This window comes from Leptonychotes weddellii, chromosome 11 (assembly GCF_054177405.1).
Source record: "Leptonychotes weddellii isolate Sample4059 chromosome 11, ASM5417740v2, whole genome shotgun sequence".
Classification (NCBI taxonomy): domain Eukaryota; kingdom Metazoa; phylum Chordata; class Mammalia; order Carnivora; family Phocidae; genus Leptonychotes; species Leptonychotes weddellii.
In genome coordinates, this window is record NC_138379.1 from 50482534 (window position 1) to 50505026 (window position 22493).

Genomic DNA, 22493 nt, shown 5'->3' on the forward strand with positions numbered 1-22493 from the left:
CTTACCCAACTTTCCACCTCATCCAGCATCTCCCCCTCTTACAGATGGTTTTCCACATTCTGCTGAAATACATGTAGGAACAGAGAGCTCCACTGGAAATAGACAATGCTTCCTAACATTCAGCCAGGTGCTTCTCTGTAAACTTCCAATTCTGCCTCCTGGAGCACTCAGAAAGCATCCTTCAAGGCAAATATTAAAGGCTTTCGGGTACGTCTTATGGTAATCTATCAAGCCCCTGCACTTTTTCTCTTCTCCAGGATAGATACTCCCAGTTCTATTAATCACCTGGTCATTCAATAACTACTGAAGCACCTTGTATAACCCACCTGGGATGGACACATCAGTGAACAGGACCACACCTTCAAGGAGTTTACAGTTTTAGTATGATGGTTTTCAACTCTCCCTTTGTATCAAAATACCTGGGAAATGTTAAAAATATATACTGAAGTCCTAGCACAGATTTTGACTCAGTTGGTCTGAAATGTGGCATAGGCAATATATCTTTATGGATATAACTATAGCTATATGGATATCCATCCATACAGAGGACTAACATTACCTGATTTCAAGCTACAGTGATCAAGGCAGTATGGTATTGGCAAAAGGATAGACAAATAGATCATTGAAACAGAACAGAGAGTCTGAAATAGACCTATACAAATACAGTCAACTGATCTCCAACAAAGAGCCAAGTAAATTTAATGAAGAAAGAGTAGTCTTTTCAATAAACGGTGCTACAATAACAAGACATGTAAAAAAAAATTGGTCTGGACACAGACTTTTCACTTTACACAAACGTTAACTCAAGATGTATCACAGACATAAATGTAAACTGAAAAACTATAAAATGTATATAAGATAACATAGGAGATCTAGATGACCTTAGTTATGTTATGACTTTTTAGATACAACAGCAAAATCACGATCCATAGAAGAACAAGTTGGTAAACTGAACTTCATTAAAATGTAGAACTTCTGTTCTGCAAAAGATACTATTAAGAGAATGAAAAGACAAGTCATAGACTTGAGAAAATGTTGGCAAAACACATATCTGATAAAGAACTTGTATCCAAACAACAGATGTTGGCAAGAATACAGAGAAAGGGGAACCCTCTTACACTGCTGGTGGGAATGCAAGCTGGTGCAGCCACTCTGGAAAACAGTATGGAGGTTCCTCAAAAAGTTAAAAATAGAACTACCCTATGACAGAAATTGTACTACTAGGTATTTACCCAAAGGATACAAAAATACAGATTCGAAGGGATACATGCACCTTTATAGCAGCATTATCAACAATAGCCAAACTATGGAAAGAGCCCAAATGTCCATCAACTGACGGATGGGTAAAGAAGATGTGGTGTGTATATATGTGTATGTGTGTGTATTTGCATATGTATATGTGTGTATATGTATATGTATATATACACACACAAACACACATACACGATGGACTATTCCTCAGCCACCAAAAAGATCGAAATCTTGCCATTTGCAATGAGGTGGATGGAGCCACAGTGTATTATGCTAAGCAAAATAAGTCAGAGAAAGACAAATACCATATGATTTCATTCATATGTGGAATTTAAGAAACAAAACAGATGAACATATGAGAAGGAAAAAAAGAGAGACAGGGAAGCAAACCATAAAAGACTCTTAACTATAGAGAACAACCTGAGGGTTGACAGAGGGAGGTGGGTAGGGGATGGGCTAAATGGGTGATGGGTATTAAGGAGGGCACTTGTTATGATGAGCACTGAGTGTTATTTGTAAGTGATGAATCACTAAATTCTACTTCTGAAACCAATATTACACAATGTGTTAACTAACTAGAATTTAAATAAAAATTTGAAGCAAACAAACAAAAAAAGAACTTGTATCCAAAATGTACAAAAGAACTCTTAAATCTCAACAGCAAGAAAACAAACAACCCAATCAAAAAATGGACAAAAGATCTGAAAGACATCAAACCAAAAAAGATATGGAGAATATGAAGAGATAATCAATATCATATGTCATTAGGGATAATAATGAAGTACGACTACATACCTATTAGAATGGCTAAAATCCAAAACACTGATAACACCAAATGTGGGTGAGTATATGCAGCAGAATTCTCATTCACTGCTGATGGGAATGCTGAACAGTACAGCCACTTTGGGAGACAGTTTAGCAGTTTCTTATAAAGCTAAATATAGGTTTAATATAATCCAGCAATTGCACTCCTAGGTATTTATTCAAGTGCATTGAAAATTTATGTCCACACAAAATCCTACCCACAAATATTTACTGCAGCCTTATTTATAATTGCCAAAATATGTAAGCAACCAAGATATCTTTCAATAGATGAATGGGTAAACAAACATCCATACAATGGTGTGCTATTCAGCAATAAAAAGAAATGAACTATCAAACCACAAAAGACACAGAAAAACCCCAAGTGGAAAAGTATCAAGTAAAGAGCTGGTCTGAAAAGTATGATATTCTGGAAAATGCAAAACTATAGAAGCAGCAAAAATATCTGTGGTTGTGAGGAGTTCAGAAGTGGGGTGGAGTAAGGATGAAGAGGTGGAACATAGGGCATTTTAAGGCAGTGAAACTATTCTATATGATACTATATGGTGGATACATAACGTTATGTATGTCAAAACCCACAGAACTGTACAACACAAAGAGTGAACCCTAATATAAACTATGGACTTCAGTTAGTAATAATGTGTCAATATTGGTTCATCAATTGTACCACACTAATGTAGGATGTTGGTAATTGACAAAGTGTAAGGGGGAGTGGTAGAGAGAGAGTATATGGGAGCTCTTTGGACTTTCTGGTCAATTTTTCTCTAAGCCTAAAACTGCTCTAAAAATAAAATGTATTAAAATAAAAGAAAAAATAAAAGTATCGAGCAAAATAAAGGACATACAAGATAAAGTTCATTTTATTTTTTACTAGATTCATTAGACATAAAATTATTCTGTCGAATTGCTATAAAAGTTTCTAAACACTCTCAATTTTTATGCTTACTTCATTGTAGATTGAGAACAGTTCAGAATCTACTTTGAGTAGTGGTGATCTAGGGCACCTTCCACTAAACACAGTCCTGTTTGCCATGACCCTCTTACTACCTGGTACCCTATGGGGAACATGACACTCTAAGTGCAGTCTGTCCCCTTCAGAACATAGTTGAACTATCATCTCCTCTAACTCTACTTACTTCCAGTAATTTAGTCTGAAGTTGCATTAGTTTTTAGCCACTGCAATGTCTTTGGCTGACATTGAGCTTAGGCAGCCAAAACCACCATTTTTTGTAAGAATAGCATCATGCTAGTTCTCCTCCAGCCTGCCCATATGTTGCCATTTCTTTGAGACTTAAAATGTAGAACTCCTCTGTCATCCTTAAATTTCATCTTGTTGGCTTCAACACATCTCTGCAAGCTCTCTTGCTTGCTCTCTCTCTGCCATCTAGCATTGTACTTTTCCCTTCCAGTCTTTATCACCTGCAAATCCAATAAATATGCTATCTCTTCAAAACATTTATCAAACATCTACCATGTACCCTCCTCACCCACATTAGGCCTCAGGGATTAAAGACAACCTAGAAATGGTCTATGTCTCCACTAATCACCACTAACAATGGAGGCTAGCATATATAAAACTAAAAAGTCCCACACTAGAAAATTGAATAAACAAAATAAATAAGGTAGAAGAAACAAGAAAACATAAACATACAATATAAGGCAGGACCACTAGCATCTTCAGCAGGAAAGATCAAATTCAGGTATGTTCTATTCTAGATTTCAGTTCTCTCAAAACCAGATGCTGGTTTGGTTATAAAAGGCTGACTAGCTGTCTCACTCCTAGAGAGCCTCTTTCAATTTTGGGTGCTACTACAGGAAGCCTGGCTAAGCTTGGTTCCCTCCCTCCCTTCTAAAACACAAGACTCATGAAAATGAGGCATACTGGTGAGAAGCCAGCATTCTATTTATTACTAAGAGCTAATAATCAAGGAAGCTTTATTACCGAGGGCTAATAATCAAACTTATAATCAAGGAAGAAACTATTAGCTAAAGAAATGAAAAAGCAGAACCAAATGAGGGAGAAGTTACTTCAGAGAAAAAACTGTATATTCAAAGAAAGAAATTAAATCTTAGAGATATCAAATAACTTGCCTAAGTTTACATAAGTTAGCAGTTAACTTGTTTTAAGTGCAATTACTCCTTGCTGTTATATAGTCCTTTGGTTTACAAAGTAAATAATTCACAAGTTATCCTTCTGAGCCATGGACCCTGACCAGTAATGTTTTATCTGTGTAGTCACCTTAGGCTTGACCAGGCCCTTTTAGGTTACTCACCTGGCTTATATAGGCATATGAGTTTGCAACCCCGGTATAAAGGCTAATGATTGGTAATAATTAGCAAATTTTGTTTAGACACTATGGGTTTCAACCTAATGGCTTATGTATAGTGATTATAGTGCCCATAGGATTTGAAAAAGATAGTTTTTATTTGATTATTTTGCAACTGCAAATATTTTTAAGAACAATACATTTACTGTATGAGAATTAAATCTTCCCATATCACGAGTTAAACTTGTCACTGACAGATTTAACAAGTCATACCATTCTTTCTTGTAATCAGATGGCAGGGCCAGTTGCCTATAAACGACTATGAAATGAGGTGAAGTATAAAATAAATAAATAATAATAGCTTACAAAAATACTTCAAGAAAAGAAATAAGCAATGGTGGGATGGATATGGAAAAAGGGGCAAAACTATTCAGCAGCAATTCAAAGCAGGTAAATCAAAATGTACTTGAAGTTCAAACAAGGCCAAAAAAAGTACAGAGAAGGGAGACATTAATTACATTTGTAGAGATGGGGGAAGTTTTGTAGAGGAGACAGTATTTGGGCTGGGAATTGAAGAAGTAGAATTTTTATACATAGAGGTATTGAAGATGGGGGATAAGGGTAGAGAATTCCCTTATGGGAACCAGAAAAGCAAAGACTCAAAAGAGGAAAAAGTATGCACTCTGTTTAGCAAAGAACAGTCTAGTCATTCAAGGAAACAGCAAATAATCTCATCATTCATTCATTATTTACTGAATATGTTCTACATGCCAGACACAGTGCTAGTGTTGAGGGATACAAACATGATGAAACTTACTTCTTACTTTCAAGAAGCAAAGCATTTTAAGGAGGAGGAGGAGGAGGAAAAGGTGGAGGAGGGGGAGGAGGGAGAGGAGGAAGAGGAAGAGGAGGAGGAAGAGGTGGAGGAGGAGGAAGAGGTGGAGGAGGAGGAAGAGGTGGAGGAGGAGGAGTAAAAGGAGGAGGAGGAGGAAGAGGAGGAGGTGGAGGAGGTGGAGGTGGAGGAGGAAGAGGAGGAGGAGGAGCAGCAGCAGCAGCAGCAGCAGCAAAACATTTTTAAATACAACAGAAAACAAAGCTGTGTCACTGACAGATTTAACAAGTCCAAATTTGGTCCTTCTTCAGTTGCCCCCGTCAGCAAATAGCAATTCAACTCTTTCAGTTACTTAGCCAAAAATGTGATTCATCTTTGACTCTACTTTTTCTATCACCTCTACACCGAATCCAACACAAAGCACAACACACTGATGACCCAATTCAATGAGGAAATGACCGCCATTACTTCTGATCATCAGATGCTAAAATGGGTAGCACTGCCACTTCCGACAGGGCAAACCTCAGTGCAAGAGCCACTAGCATCAATAGCACTTCAGCGCCAGAGACTCACACTTGCAGGCTGATGCTACTGCCTCTGCCGCCAAAGGCAGAGAGCCGGCTCCCCATTGCTTTCTCTCTCATGTCATTAAGTCCTAAATCCAAGTGTGGTGTTGGTGAAAGCTAGGTCACTGACTGTGTTCCGGAGGCAGGGCAGTATGAAAAACAACTGTCTAAGATACATTTTTATCTCCTTTAGGGGATAGCATCTTTGCCCCCAGAAAGACTCATAAATTGGAGAACACAAAATGCTGTACAGTAAAACAAATGATACCTATTTATTTCAGTTATCTGTTGCTTATACTTTTTCTTCCCATATATAAATTATTTTTTATTTTTTTTAAGATTTATTTACTTATATATTTGACAGAGGAGGGAGTGGGAGAGGGAGAAACAGGCTTCCCACGGAGCAGGGAGCCCGATGTGGGGCTCGATCCCAGGACCCCGGGATCATGACTTGAGTCGAAGGCAGACGCTTAATGACTGAGCCACCCAGGCGCCCCTATAAATTATTTTTTTAAAAATACAGCCTATCACCACCAATCATGAGGGAAATGCAAATCAAAATCACAATGAGATATCACCTCACAGCTGTTAGAATGACTGTTATCAGAAAGACAAAAAATAACAAGTGTTGCTGTGGATGTGGCGAAAAGGCAACCCTTGTGCACTGCTGGTGGGCATGGAAAGTAGTATAGCCACTATGGAAAACAGTATGAATACTCTTCAAAAAACTGAAAATAGAACTACTATATGATCCAGCAATTCCAAAAGTAAAAACATTCATTTGAAAAGATGTATGTCCCCCCACAACATGTTCAGTGAAGCATTATTTACAAGAGTCAAGATATGGAAACAATCTAAGTGTCCACTGAAAGATGAATGGATAAAGAAAATGTGATGCATACATACAACAGAATACTCTTCAGCCATAAAAAAAGAATGAGGGGCACCTCGGTGGCTCAGTCATTAAGCGTCTGCCTTCGGTTCAGGTCATGATCCCAGGGTCCTGGGATCGAGCCCCGCATTGGGCTCCCTGCTCCGCGGGAAGCCTGCTTCTCCCTCTCCCACTCCCCCTGCTTGTGTTCCCTCTCTCGCTGTGTCTCTGTCAAATAAATAAATAAAATCTTAAAAAAAAAAAAGAGTTAATCATGAAAACAGAAAGAATGAAGTAAGTACTCCATAAGAAGTAGAAAAAAAGAATTGATACTGACCATGGACGTCAGAGAGACTTCACTAGGTGACCTTCTCCCTTTATGGATGCCCTCTTCACTGTACTGTACTCAGACTCTGACAACCTATACCAGACAAAAAAACACACCAAGGAATTTTACCATACAGGAAAGAAATGAGTTGGCTAAGCCAGGTAGATGAGAAGGCAAAGGCAAAAACTTGGAAGAGTACACGCATGGGGCACATCTAAGGAATGGCCATTGACCATGGTTTGGGTACAGGATGCACGGAGGAATTAATAAGAAACAAGGCAGGAAAGGCACATTTGGGTCAGATTCTGGAAGGTCTTGAATGCCAGTCTAAGGAACTTGAAATGCATTCAACAAGCATGGGGAAATATTATAATTTTTTAAAGCAGAACAGTGCATGATTTGACCTATATTTTAGAAAGATCACTCTAGCAGAAGTGTGAAAGGTAAGGGAAGATTAGAAGTAGTACGACTGTTAGGAAGCTACTATGTTATAAAAGCCCTGTTAAAAGATGATAAGGGCACTGCAACATCATGATCAGAGCCTAAGCAGGGTGAGGAGGGTCTACAGTGGGGAGACGGGTGGGGGAGACACAGGCTGGTAAGGAGAATCAGAGCCCAAGCAAGGTGAGAAGGGCATCCATGCATGGAGCAGGGAGATGGACTGGTGTGGAATATAAGAGTCTAAGTACAGTGAGGAGGGCATCCATATGAGGGCAAGGGAGCATGGTACAGCATGTCAGAACCCAAGCTGAAGAAGTGAAGAAGAAATCTCCGTGACAGAGCAGCCTGGTCTAGGTTGTTGAACCCACACAGGATACGGAGAGCATCCATACAGTGGGGAGAGCCTGTAATGGAGAGTTGGAATCTTAGTTCCTCACTATGTCTCCTGAGAGGGCCTGGGAGCAGCACCAGCCCAACAGAAATAAGCATACCTAGCAGCCAGATTTTGGCTTCTAAGTACCACTTAACACTAAAAGAAACCAAGGCTCCTTGGTGAAATGGCTTCTTTCCAGGGCTGGGGCAGAGAAAGCACAGGATGAGCCTAGGATATCTTCTTGGGCCAGAAGGAAAAGGAGTGGTCAAAGAAAAGCAGGGACATGTGAAAAGTATACAAAAGCCAATGAATGGGGCTCCTACTGGCCAAATCAGGGAGAACTAGAGAATCAAAATAAATAAAATAGCAATAGCATATTACCTAACTGAATAAAATAGGAAGCCATGAGTCCATGCAGATACAAATAATTAAATATATAGAAAGTTTGGCACAGAAAAGGATATTTACAGTTTCATAGTACCTCCCTACAAAATGTTTATTAATTATGAAGGAGAAAAGAGTACCTTTCAGTAGAGAAGTCTAAAAGATACCATCTTAAGCAGGTTACCAAACTGAACACCAACAGTAATGAGATAATGGCAGCAAAATATAATAGAATACGGACTCTGGAATTAGATCTAGTTTCGATTCTTGACTCTGCCACCTTGACCTGGTTATTTAACTTTTTTGAACTGGAATTTCCTCACCTATCAAATGGTGATAACGTTTTTATTATAAATTGTTGGAGAAATAAGGTTTAAAGCACCTATCAAAAGTGCCATAAAGAGCAGGCGTTTAAAATGTACCTATCTAGGGGTGCCTGGGTGGCTCAGTTGTTAAGCGTCTGCCTTCGGTTCAGGTCATGATCCCAGGGTCTTGGGATCGAGCCCCACATCGGGCTCCCTGCTCCACGGGAAGCCTGCTTCTCCCTCTCCCACTCCCCCTGCTTGTGTTCCCTCTCTCGCTGTGTCTCTCTCTGTCAAATAAATAAATAAAATCTTTAAAAAAAATTAAAAATAAAATAAAATGTACCTATCTTTTAGCTACATTTGCTATATTATGTGTAACATTTTGCTATTATTTGCATTATTATTTACAATAATAATTTGTATTATTTATATTTGCATTATTTGCTACATTATTTACATTACTTTTTTATTTTTATTTACATTATTTTTGCTATATTATTTGCAAATCTACCTTTTGCAAATAACTAATGTGTATACACAGTTTTATATGCATCTACAATATCATTTATGCCCCATAACAACCCTGAGAGATTACATAATGATAGTGGTACTCTTTTTTCAATTTGACAAATGAGGCAACTGAAACAAGAATAGAATGAGTTAATGTGCCCAATCTTAACAGTAAGTTAAATGTACAGCTGAGCCTAAAACACATACTCCAAACTCCCTCTCCAGTGGCCTTTCCTCCTCATGGAGTTTGTGCTGCTGAAGGAAATGGCCCTTCTCACAGATTATTCCCTTTCACCAGAATGTGGAATAATATGAAAAGAAATCATCTCTCTAAGATGGGAGCGTGATTAAGGCCAACTAAAAAAAAAAAAAAAAGCAAAACACCTTTCTTCCACTCAGAACTAGAATAGGCTAAGTCACCTAATACCTATCCACTTAGAACTTATCAAAACAGCAAACTCTCCAGAAGGACCTAAGTGAAGGAAGCCCCACAAAAGGCAAGTAATTTCACAACATGCTATAACTAGAGGGACTCTTACATACCACTAAGTCCAACTTTCCCATGTATACATGGTGAATCTGAGACCTGGAGAAGGGAAAGGACATATCTGAAGAAAAAAAGAGTTATAATATGCCAACGCTACAATCACTGAGTGGCCTGAAAATAAGGTCATTGTACAGTTCATTTGGTAACTATCACACATCAACACAAGATGCTGTCTTTATCATATTCCTGTGTTTTCAACTGTAAACCGGTGTATTTTTCGTCTCCACAATTACCGTGAATGGCCTCAACATCTTAGTCATGTGTGTACTCCCATGGGCTTCATAAGCAGTTGGTGCCCAACATTACTTCTCATAAAACACAATATGATCGATGGTGCAGAAGGTTGGTTTAATGTCCAAAAATAAATAAATAAATACATCAATACACCATATTAACAGAGTAAAAAGCAAAAGCTGTAAGATCATCTCTACTGACACACAAAAAGCATTTTACAAACACTAACACCCTTTCATGATGAAACAGTCAAGAAACCAATAATAGAAGGAAACTTCCTTAACTTGATAAAGGGCATCTACCAAAAAACCCCACACCTAATATCATACTTAAATTGGTAAATTTGAATGCTTTCTTCCTAAAATCAGGAACAAGACAAGGATATCTGCTTTTGCCACCTTTATTTAACACTGTATTGGAGGTTCTAGCCGGAACAATTAGGCAAGGAAAAATAAATAAACAAAAGCAATAAGATTAGAAAAGTACAACTATTTCTATTTGAGATGACATGATCTTGTATATAGAAAATCCTGAGGAATCCACACATACACAGACATAAACACACACAACTATTAGAATTAATAAATGAGTTCAACCAGGTTGCAGGATATAAGAGCAATACAAAAATCAATTATATTTCCATACATGAGCAATGAACAATCCAAAAGCTGAAAATTTTGTTTTAAATTACATTTACAATAGCCTCAAAAAGAATAAAAGAAGTGCAAGATTTGTACAACCTTGGAAAAGAACAAAGTTGGAAGACTCACACTTCCCAATTTCAAAACTTACTACCAAGCTGCAGTAATGAACACAATGTGGTACTGGCATAAAAACAGAGATACAGATCAATGAAACAGAACTGAGAATCCAGGATATAGATATAACTCTTATATCTACGGCCAAATGATTCTGACAAAGTGCCAAGACAATTCAATGAGAAAAGAATAGTCTTTTCAACAAGTCGTGCTCGGACAACTGGATATCCACCTGAAAAAGTATGAAGTTGGACTACTACCTCACAATATATACAAAAAAGTAATCCAAAATGGTACCTACAACTAGATGTAAAAGCTGAAACTACAAAACACTTACAAGAAAACCTAAGTGTAGATATTTATGACCTGGGACTAGGCAATTATTTGTCCAATATGGCACCAAAAGAAAAACTAAATAAATTGGACTACATCAAAATTTAAAATGTTTGTGCATCAAGAAAGTGAAAAGAAAATCCACAGGAGAAAATATTTATAAATCATATATCTGATAAGGAACTGCAAGAATATATAAAGAACTCTTACAATACAGGCATACCTTATTTTATTGCACCTCACAGACACTGCATTTTTTACAAATTAAAGATCTGTAGCAATGCTGCAGTGAACAAGTCTACTAGTGCCATTTTTCCAACAGCATTTGCTCATTTTGTGTCTCTGTGTCACATTTTGATAATTCTCACAATATTTCAAATTTTTTCATTATTATATTTATTCTGATGATCTGTGATCAGTGATCTTTGATGTTCCTATTGTCATTGTTGTGAGGCACCACAAACCATGCCCGTATAAGATGGTGAACTTAATCGATCAATGTTGTATGTGTTATGACCACTCCACCAACCAGCTGTTTTCCCATTTCTCTCCCTCTCCTTGGGCCTCCCTATTCCCTAAGACATAACAATATTGAAATTAGGTCAACTAATAACCCTCCAATGGCCTCTAAGTGTTCAAATGAAAGGAAATTTCCATGTCTCTCACTCTTAATCAAAAGCTACACATGACTAAGCTTAGTGAGGAAGGCATGTTGAAAGCCAAGATAGGCTGAAAGCTAAGCCTCTTGTGCCAAAGAGTTAGCCGAGGTATGAATGCAAAAGAAAAGTCCTTGAAGGAATCAAAAGTGCTACTCCAGAACATGCAAATGATAAGAAAGTGAAACAGCCTTATTGTTGATATGGAGAAAATCTGAGTGGTCTGGATAAAAGATCAAACCAGGGGCGCCTGGGTGGCTCAGTTGGTTGGGCGACTGCCTTCGGCTCAGGTCATGATCCTGGAGTCCCGGGATCGAGTCCTGCATCGGGCTCCCTGCTCGGCGGGGAGTCTGCTTCTCCCTCTGACCCTCCTCCCTCTCATGCTCTCTGTCTCTCATTCTCTCTCTCTCAAATAAATAAATAAAATCTTTAAAAAATAAATAAATAAATAAAAGATCAAACCAGTCATAACTATGCCTTAAGCAAAAGCTTAATCCAGAAAAAAGTCCTAACTCTCTTTAATTCTGCGAAGACTGAGAGATGGTGAGGAAGCTGCAGAAGAAAAGTGTGAAGCTAGCAGAGGTTGGTTGATGAGGTTTAAGGAGAAAAGCTGCCTCCATAACATAAAAGTACAAGGTGAAGCAGCAAGTGCTGATGTAGAAGCGGCAGCAAGTTATCCAGATCTAGCTAAGATCATTCATGAAGGTGGCTACCCTCAACAACAGATGTTCAATATAGAAAAACAGCCTTCTATTGGAAAAAGATGCCTCTAGAACTTCCATAGCTAGAGAGGAGATGTCAGTGTCTGGCTTCAAAGCTTCAAAGGACAGGATGACTCTCTTGTTAGGGGCTAATGTAACCGGTGACTTTAAGTTGAAGCCAGTGGTCATTTACCATTCCAAAAATCCTAGGGCCTTGAAGAATTATGCTACATCTACCCTGCCTGCGCTCTATAAATGGAACAACAAAGCCTGGATGAGACCCCATCTGTTTACAACAAGGTTTACTGAATTTTTTAAGCCCACTACTGAGACTAACTACTCAGAAAAAAAGGATTCCTTTCAAAATATAACTGCTTGGGGCACCTGAGTGGCTCAGTTAAGCGTCTGCCTTCAGCTCAGGTCATGATCCCAGGGTCCTGGGATGGAACCCTGTGTCAGGCTCCTCGCTCAGCAAAGAGTCTGCTTCTCTCTCTCCCCCTACCCCTCCCCTCCAATCATGTTTTTCTCTCTCTCAAATAAATAAATAAAATATTTAATATATATATATTACAAATTTATATATATATTTTTTAAAAATATATTACATATATCTATAAAATATATATATAACATATATATATACACACACATATATATATAACTGCTCATTAAAAAAAAAACTGCTCATTGACAATGTACCTGGTCCCCCAAGATGGAGATGTATAATGAGATGAATGTATTTTTTTTTTTTTAAGATTTTATTTATTTATTTGACAGAGAGAGACACAGCAAGAGAGGGAACACAAGCAGGGGGAGTGGGAGAGGGAGAAGCAGGCTTCCCGCTGAGCAGGGAGCCCGATGTGGGGCTCGATCCCAGGACCCTGGGATCATGACCTGAGCCGAAGGCAGACGCTTAACGACTGAGCCACCCAGGCGCCTCCGAGATGAATGTTTTCATGCTCACCAATACAACATCCATTCTGTAGCACAAAAATCAAGGAGTCATTTCGACTTTCAAATCTCATTATTTAAGAAATACATTTGATAAGGCTGCCATAGATACTGATTCTTCTGATAAATCTGGGCAAAGAAACCTGAAAACCTGCTGGAAAGGATTCACCATTCTAAATGCCATTAAGAACATGCATGATTCATGGGAAGAGGTCAAAATATCAATATTAACAGGAGTTTGGAAGAAGCTGATTCGAACCCTAATAGATGACTGTGAGGGGTTCAAGACTTGAGTGGAGGGAGTAATTGCAGATGTGGAAACAACAAGAGAACTTGAATGAGAAGTGGAGCCTGAAGACATGACTGAATTGCTGCAATCCCATGATAAAACTTGAATGGATGTTAAAGAAGGTATTTCTTGAGATAGAATCTACTCCTGGTGAAGATACTGTGAAGACTGTTGAAATGACGCAAAGGATTTAGAATATTACATAAACTTAGTTGATAAAGATGTAGCAGGGTTTGAGAGGACTGACTCCAATTTTGAAAGCAGTTCTTCGGAGGGTAAAATACTGTCAAACAGCACTGCATCCTACAGAGAAATCATTCGTGAAAAAAGAATCAATAATGCAGCAAAATTCATTGTCTTATTTTAAGAAATTGCCACAGCCACCCAGCCTTCAGCAACCACCACCCTGATGAGTGAGCCATCAACACTGAGGCAAGACCCTCCACCAGCACAAAGATTACAACTCACTGAAAGCTCAGATGATGGTTAGCATTTTTTAGTAATATTTATTTTAAGTAGGCTCCATGCCCAGGACAAAGCCCAATGTGGGACTCGAACTCACGACCATAAGATCAAGACCTGAAGGGAATCTGGGTGGCTCAGTCGGTTAAACATCTCCCTTTGGGAGATGGGATCCCAGGGTCCTGGGATCAAGCCCCGTGTCACAGCAGGGAGTCTGCTTCTCCCTCTCCCTTTGCCCCTCCCCCTGCTCCTGCTTGCTCTCTCTAATTAAAAAAAAAAAAAAAAAAGATCAAGACCTGAGCTGAGATCAAGAGTCAGATACTCAACCGACTGAGCCACCCAGGTACCCCATAAAGAATTTTTTTACATTTTTTATTTATTTAAGTAATCTCCACACCCAACGTGGGGCTCAAACTCACGACCTCAAGATCAAGAGTCACACATTCTTCTGACTGAGCCAGCCAGGTGCCCCTGTAATAAAGTATTTTTTAATTAAGGTATGTATATTGCTTTTTTTAGACACAATGCTATTACACACTTAATAGACTACAGTATAATGTAAACATAACTTTTATATGCACTGGAAAACCAAAAGATTCATTTGACTCACTTTATTGCAAATATTCTTTACTGTGGTGCTCTGGGACCAAACCCACAGTATCTTCAAGGTATATCTATAAGAGTGTTGGTGGTGTAGTAGTGAACATAGCTGCCTTCCAAATACGTCTATAATAGTAAAAAGACAACCAATTTAAAAATGGACAAAGGATCTGAATAAACATTTGTCCAAAGATATACAAATGGCCAAAAAACACATCATTAGTCATTAGGGAAATTCAAATCAAAATTATAATTAGATACCATTTCACACCCATTAGGATGCCTATAATAAAAAAGACACATAATGACAAATTTTGGTGAGGATGTGGAGAAATTGGAACCATCATACATCGCCGTAGAAATGTAAAATGGTGCAGTTCTTTTGGAAAAAAGTTTGGCATTTCCTCAAAGGTTAAACAGAGTTAACATATGATCCAGCAATTCCACTCCTAGATATATATTTAAAATAAATGAAAATATACATCCACACAGAAACTGTACATAAATGTTCACAGCAACATTATTCATAACAGCAAAAGGGAAAAACAACCCAAATGTCCATCAAATGTGAAAGAATACAAAAAATGTATTTTTACATATGTAAAATGTATAATATGTATAAAAATACATACGTATTTGTACGTATGTAAAATGTATAATACAATGGAGTATTATTTCGTGAAAAAAATCACCAAATATTGTTCAGCAATAAAAAGAAATGATACCTATTACAACATGGATAAACCTTAAAAACAAACTGAGTGAAAGAAATAAGATACAAAAGACCACATATTGTAGGATTCCATTTACATGAAATGTCCAAAATAGGCAAATCAAATCTATAGAGACAGAAAAACAGATTAGTAGTTTCCTAGGGCAAGGGTGATGAGGATAGAGAAGAATGGCAAGTAACTGCTAATGGCTATAGGGTTTCTTTTAGGAAGATAACCTGGATTGGAGTGATGACTACACAATCCCATGAATACACTAAAAAACACTGAATTGTACACCTTAAGTAGGTGAATTTATGGTATGCTAATTGAATCTCAGTAAAGCTGTTACACACACACACACACTTCAGTAAAATGGCAAGAGCACCCACTGGTCTTAAGAATCAGACCTAAGTTCAAATGCTGGTTCTACTACTCACTACCTGAATGACCATGACTTCTCACTGAATCTATTTTCTTTGTTTGTAAGATTAGGATAATAATAATAATCACTACCTTTGCAAAATGGCTGGGAAATAAGGTAAGAAAACAGACGCGAAAGCGCTTTGCATACAGCTGATTTCCTAAGATACTTATTTTCTCTTGATAAACATTTCTTGTCACTAGACCAAAATAATCTTACTGATCAAAATAATTGAAACAAGGAGAGAAGGACACTTTTCTCATTTCATTTAAGTAGCTCTGTGGCTTTTTCCCACAAGCTAAAAGGAAAATAAACAGACCTGACTCCCAGACCAGTGCTCCTTCCGTGGAGCTAACTTAGATAACCTTGCGAGCACTTTCTCTTTCCCTTCCCTAATTCTTCTATGCTTCTCCCTCTTCCTCTCCCTGTTCCTCCTTCCCAGGTTTGGATCTGTTTCTTTTCTAGTATCATCAGAAGTGAGAGACAGGGACGACCTTTCTCCCCACCCTTCCAGTTACCTACCTTTAGAAGGACCTGCCCTCTCGAGCTCCAGTATGGGCTTTCGACCAGAAGTCAAGAACTCTTCTTATTTACTTTTTTTTTTTAACAGGAGCCAAGCTGAGCTGCTTTGGTCACCTCTCTCTGCTCTCTCCCGAGGTTAGGCAGGCATTCTGCCTGAAAGCATAACTTGGGTCAGGCAACCTGGAGTAATTTCCTTTTCCCTGTCTATGGGAATGAACTAGCCTTAAGGAGGGGCCGGCCATAGGCAAGTTGTAACAGCTTATGTTGGACTTTCTTCCCAGGAAGTGGTTTCGAAGAGAAAAAAGACCATGGGTATCTTGGTGAGAAAAAACATGGAAAAAGAATATGTAAGAGAAAAAGACTATCGATGGCTTTAACAGAGTATTCAGCTGCATACAGGACATATCAAACATTTCCCAGATCTAATTCCTACCAGTACTTCGAGGACAAATGCTTGCCTCCTCAAAAAAAGCCTCCCATGACCACTTCAGCCCAAGAAAATATTAAGCAAGTGCTCATTATGTGTTGGCCACTATAGTAACTTTATCTCATTTAATCTTCACAACCTGAGGTCATTATTATCCCCATTTCGGAGATGAAGAAACTGGTAAGAGAGTTTAAGTAACTTGCCTTACTTCCTTAGCCAATAAGTAGCAGAGCTGCAATTTATCCCCAGATCTTTCAGACAGCAGAAAACTAAGCTCTCAACTAATTTACTAAATTGTTTCTCAAGACAATTTCCCCCTTCCTTGAACCTATATTATATTTACTGTCTGTATCACATACTAAGCAATTAATTTCAGGCTCTCTTGTCTTAGTTACATGTGCATTAGATTTGTTCCAGACCCTGTGCTAGCGCCTATGAATAAAAGATATAAATAGCAGGCAGTCTCTTCTCTAAGGCAGGGCTTCTCAAACTGGAGACACGGTATATATGCACATACACATGTGTGTGCATGCACACACACACAATCTATAAATATAAAACTAAAACACAAGTTTCACAAAAACAGTCTTTGCTCTTTCTATATAGCATGTATTCTGATTTTTTTTTTTCTGGCGTATTCTGTTTGACTTTTTAAAAATGCTGGTCCAACGTACTATGTTAAATCAACAATCCAGGGGTTATGACTTACACAGTTGGAAAAAAACACTGCCCTTGAGAGCTCCCAGGTTAAAAGGGGAGATAAGACATTAGTAAGAGTAAAAATAATGACAATAATAGTAGCCAACATTTCAGGAACTCTTATTGTGTTGTCTAGCATTCTAATAAGCACTTTACGTGAATTATTTGGATCCAAAATCCAACCCAGGTCTGCCTGTTTAAATCCAATGTCCATATTCTTTTGACCACACCACACTGCCTATGCAGCATGAGAACTATAATGAGGAACATTTCCATGAGGATATGAGGGTGGGGGAAGGGAACAGTCAGGAAACTTCACAAAAGTGAAGGTTTCTGAGTGTGTCTTGAAGTACAAATTTTAAAGAATTTGGCACATGAACTCCTATAGGTGCTCTATAAATATCTGTGGATAGAACCCTTTACCTTCTCTCCTGATACTGAAAAATAGCATGTTATTTTTAGACAGAAATCTACGAAATTTTTAACTGATGCTGTCTCTCCTAATAGAAATCTCAAGGTACACCTGCCACATGGCACTTTAAAAAAAAGTTTTAGAGTTTGGTAACAGTTTCTCTGGAAGAACTATCTATGGAATGACACCCAGTATTGGCTACCAGGAGACCAGGGTCTTAATGCCAGAATTTATGTGTGTCTTTGGGCAGATGACTTTACCTCTCTGGGACTCAGTTACTAATCTGTAAAATGATAAAAACAGGCCATATGACCACTATGGTTCTTTCTAGTACTAATAAATTCTAATAATAAATTCTAGTGATTCTACTGCTAATAAATCCAGCAAGTCCATGAAAAAGAATAAATAATTTTAATAAAACCCACTGACCCACAAAGACATGAGAATGAATTTGAGGTTCTAGAACTGAGCTCCTGGGTCTCTGTCTTGCCTGATCCCCTTAGCTGGATGTGGGATGAATGCACACCCAAAGACTTAACATACACTATTTCATCCACCAGAACCTAAGTTTCTTCATGTAAGAGGCTGGTGATTAGAAGCCACATAAGAGTAGATTTTAGTTTTAAGGGCCAAAATGTCAAACCACGAAAATGACTGTCTCTAGCAATAGAGAGCTCTCCATCATGGAAATATGCAGGCAGATATAATAGAAATATTTGGGAGGAACTTTGCAGAAGAAATTCAAACATGGGGTAAAAGCTGTGTTAGACGTCCTTACAAGGAATTTTCAGTCCTAAAATTCTACAATTCTCTCTTCACACAACAACAGAAAGAATAGCCTTTAGCATACGTTGGAGGGGAAAAAATACCCAAAAAGTTTCCTGAACTTTTCCACTCTCCTTCCCTCCTTCTTTCCATATTTTGATTCCAGCACACTATATCATTCACAGCCAGAGACATCTGTCTGCTCTTCTCAGGATTTGTTTTTAATTTATGAAGAGGAAGGATGGGTTTAGTCGTCAAGGAAAGAGCCACTAAGTATATCTTCAGGGCCCAGGTCCACACCAGCGAATACCTCTCAGAAGAGTGGGACATTACGAGATTGGTTCTACCCAGCAGTATCCAAACTCAAGTGGCCATTGGTTTCTCAGGGCACATAGATTAATGGCCCTCAAAGCATAAAGTTAGGAACCTACTATGGATACCTATGCCAGCCCCAGCCACCCAGACTAGTTGAAGACACTCCTGTAACTGGAGAATGAGGTATTGTAAACTGAGTCCCTGCTGCCTCTACTGGGAGATCTTGGACCATTCATTGCTTCACTTTGAGCCTGAATAATTCCAATTATAAAATGTACCAATTGTAAAATGAATAAATAAGATGATCCATAAGACTTTTTCCAGTACTGATATTGTTACTCTAATATAAAATAGTATTCTTATAATTTAATTAGCATCTATCCTAAATTCTCAAAAACATAAGTACAAAAATAATAGTAAACACTTAACACCTAATGAACACGTATTTTGGCAGATGCAGTACTTTGCATGCTTACTTCCTTTCATCTTCACAGCAATCCTATTTTATATATGAGGAAACAAACTGAGAAAGATTAAGAAATTTGCCCAAGTTCACAAAGGTGAGTAGGAGAGCCAGAGCTTCACCTAGACCAACTGATTCTCAGTCCTCTTTCTGCTCAACTATTCATTTCCAGGCTTCTACTCCAAAAAGAGTATTACCTGGAAAGTAAGAGAACAGAGAGTAAAGAGGGCTAAAACCTAACTTCAACCAGCTGGCAATGGTCTGCTTTCTACCGCCAATAGAGAAATAACAAAAAGTACTGGAGCCACCAAAAGAAAAGAATCCTCCTAAGCTGCTGGAAGCAAGACTCATTTGAAATTCCTCCCACCTCTACCTTCTCTCTCCATTAGTCTCCAAAAGATAGATGGGCTTGGGGACCAATAATAGGCCAGAGAAAGTGTGTTTACATCTAAATAATCCAAAGGAGACAGAGGCCAACTTACAGGACCAGTCCTTCTCACCTGCTGCTGATTTACCCAGTCACCTCCTCTCCCAGGAAGCCTGTTGCATGACCTCTGCCTCTCCAAGGAAGGTCTTCATTCATTCCTCCAGATCTGGATCCTAATTCCAGAAGAAGCTAGACCATCTTAAAGACGGGAGACATAGCCAGCAGCAACGAATGCCCACCTCTCCCTCTGCTGGCTTAAAGGAAAAATCTAAGGAGGAAAGGGTGAGAAAAACATCTAGGTTTCTTAGGAGACATCTAGGTCCGCTGCTCTGCTGTTCTATCTGTAGAAATGTAGAAAGGATAGTACGCCAACACCCCTTAGGCTACTGCTCACCCAGTGACATCAGAAAAACCAACCCTTTTCTTTACATGGAGAAGTCTTTTGAAATCACTCAACCCAATGGTTTCCAAGCTTTTCTAAAAGTCTCTTGAACTCTTTTTTTCCCATCAAATCTTACAGAAACACCAATATCTAAACAGATAAATGTAGTGCTGCTCTGGCTGAAAAGGAGGTGGGGAAGTTCCACTTCCTCAGCCTCTTCCCACTTCCCAGTCTCACCACAATAGCCTGTGAAGTTGCACTTCAAAACCCTGAGACTCTATTTAACACCTCCTTGTTTTACTTAAAGAAACTAGGGTCCAGAGGGAGAACATGACTTTGTCAAGATCACACAGTTAGTGCCAAAGCTGCAACTCAAATTCAGACGTACTGACTTAAATGGCAGTCAATTTCCCATCTCATCACACTATTCCTTTGAGATGATCACGTGAAAATGAATGTGAAAGGCGTTTTAAAAGCACTAAGTGCTGGAGGCTTGCATAGTTCCTTCAGCTAATTTTCTCTACAGGTAAAAGAATCAAAATGCTCAGATTTCCAAGGTTAATTTCACCAGATGAAACTCAATGGCAAAGAAATCCTCTCATGTTCCCCAACTCCTCAATAAAGTGTCTATTTGTAAGAACAGGCATGATTATGTTACCAACTTAGAAAGACTGATAGTAAATAAATAAGACTCAGGAGGCTTCTGCAGGACTCCCTGCTCCCTGTGTCCTGAGAAACCATCCCTTAAAGACATATGGGAATTTTCCTGATATCCACCATGCCTGGAACATGGACTAGAATCTACACCTGTGTATTAAATAAAGTTAACTTTTTAGGGACACCAGGGTGGCACAGTTGGTTGAGCGTCTGACCCTTGGTTTCAGCTCAGGTCGTGATCTCAGGGTCCTGAGGATCCAGCCCTGTGTCAGGCTCTGCTCTCAGCACAGAGACTGCTTGGGGTTCTTTCCCTCTGCCCCTCCCACTCGTGCTTTCTCTCGCGCGTGTGCGCTCTCAAAAATAAATTAATTAAAAAAAAATTTTAAATAAAGTTAACTCCTTAATACATTATGTGTATAGCCTGGGCCTCAAAGTTTCTCTACAGCTATGGTAGCCAGCCTCGAAGACAATATCCAATGGTCCCTGCCTCCTGGTATTTGCACCTTTGTGTACCCTTTCCCACCTAGTAGAAGGGTTGGTCTGTGTAACCAAAAGAATACAGAGTGATGGTATGTCATTTCTGAAATTAAGATTATAAAAGACACTACAGCTTCTGTTTTGGCTCTTTTCTCTCTCAGATCATTCACTGTGGGGAAGCCAGCTGCCATGTTGTGAGCTGCCCAATGGAGAGGCCACGTGGCAAGGAACTGAAGTCATCAGCCTGCCAACAGCCAGCAAAAAACTGAAGCTGGCCAATAACCAGATGAGTGAGTGGAAGGGGATCCACCAGGCCCAGTTGAGCCTCTAGATGATTGTAGCCCTGGGCAACAGCTCCCCTGTAATCTCAGCTGAGATACTGAGCCAGAACCACCCAGCTTGGCCACTCTAAAATTCCTCACCCTCAGAAACTGTGTAAGATAATAAATGTTTATTTTTTAAGCTGCTAAATTTTGCAGGCAATTTATTTAAGCAACAGTACATAAGTAATACAACCAAGAAACTAAGGCTTCTGGGTTTACATCCGAAAGCCCATTATGAAACCAAAAGTCCAGCTGAAACAAAACCTAAGGCCTCTAGAGTTGGGGCTTCCCCTTAAACAGTAACTCTCTGCATTGCTTACTCATAAGGTAACCAGCTGAAAGTCACTTCATCTCTCTTAGCTGTGGTTTCCTTATTGAACATATAGGGATATTTCCCTTGCAGATTATGGTGAGGATTAAATGAGAACAGCTCATAAAAGCATCTTTAAAACTGTAAAACTATACAAATTAAAGTTGTTATAATAAAGACTTTGGAAGGTACCCCACCAAGCACACCCCCAACAGCCATCAAAAGGAAGATGACTCTGTTGAGTGAAGTCACATGGAGTAGTTTCTTTTTTACCATTGATCCGACTGTATTAAAGGTATTTCCCTCAATCACTGCCCCTCATAACAACAAAAAGTAACAATTACCAATGCTTGGTATTACATACCAAATATAGTGCTAAGTGCTTTCACATTATTTTCTCATTTACGACTCCATTTAACATACAAGGAAACAGAAACTTAGGTTAAAGTGATTTGGTTAGTAATGGAGCCAGAATTGAACTTCACATCCATGCAACTCCAAAGACCATGTTCTTTCCACTAAACCAATATGCTGCTTACTATACCTAGGAGCCTGAAAGTATCCAATACAAAGGCATTCAGATACAACTTAAAAGAACTGAAAAAATGAAAGAGAAAGGAAGAAAGATCACCTTTCAAGTTAATGGGGAAATAAAAAGATTCAAGAGATGTGGACTTTGGTCCTATCCATGGCACCAAG

At 38.8% G+C, this 22493-nt stretch overlaps 1 protein-coding gene across 3 annotated transcripts in view; it reads right to left on the minus strand.

Annotated features, from left to right (window-relative positions):
• PAK1 (p21 (RAC1) activated kinase 1) overlaps positions 1-22493 on the minus strand; it is a 140755-nt gene that overhangs the window by 84579 nt on the left and 33683 nt on the right. The window contains exon 2 of one of the 3 annotated variants that reach the window (XM_031034735.2): positions 6947-7030. The exons of the other annotated variants lie outside the window; for them this stretch is intronic. The gene's annotated coding sequence lies outside the window, so the exon portion shown is untranslated. The remainder of the gene's footprint in view (positions 1-6946; positions 7031-22493) is intronic. 3 annotated transcript variants of the gene reach the window in all.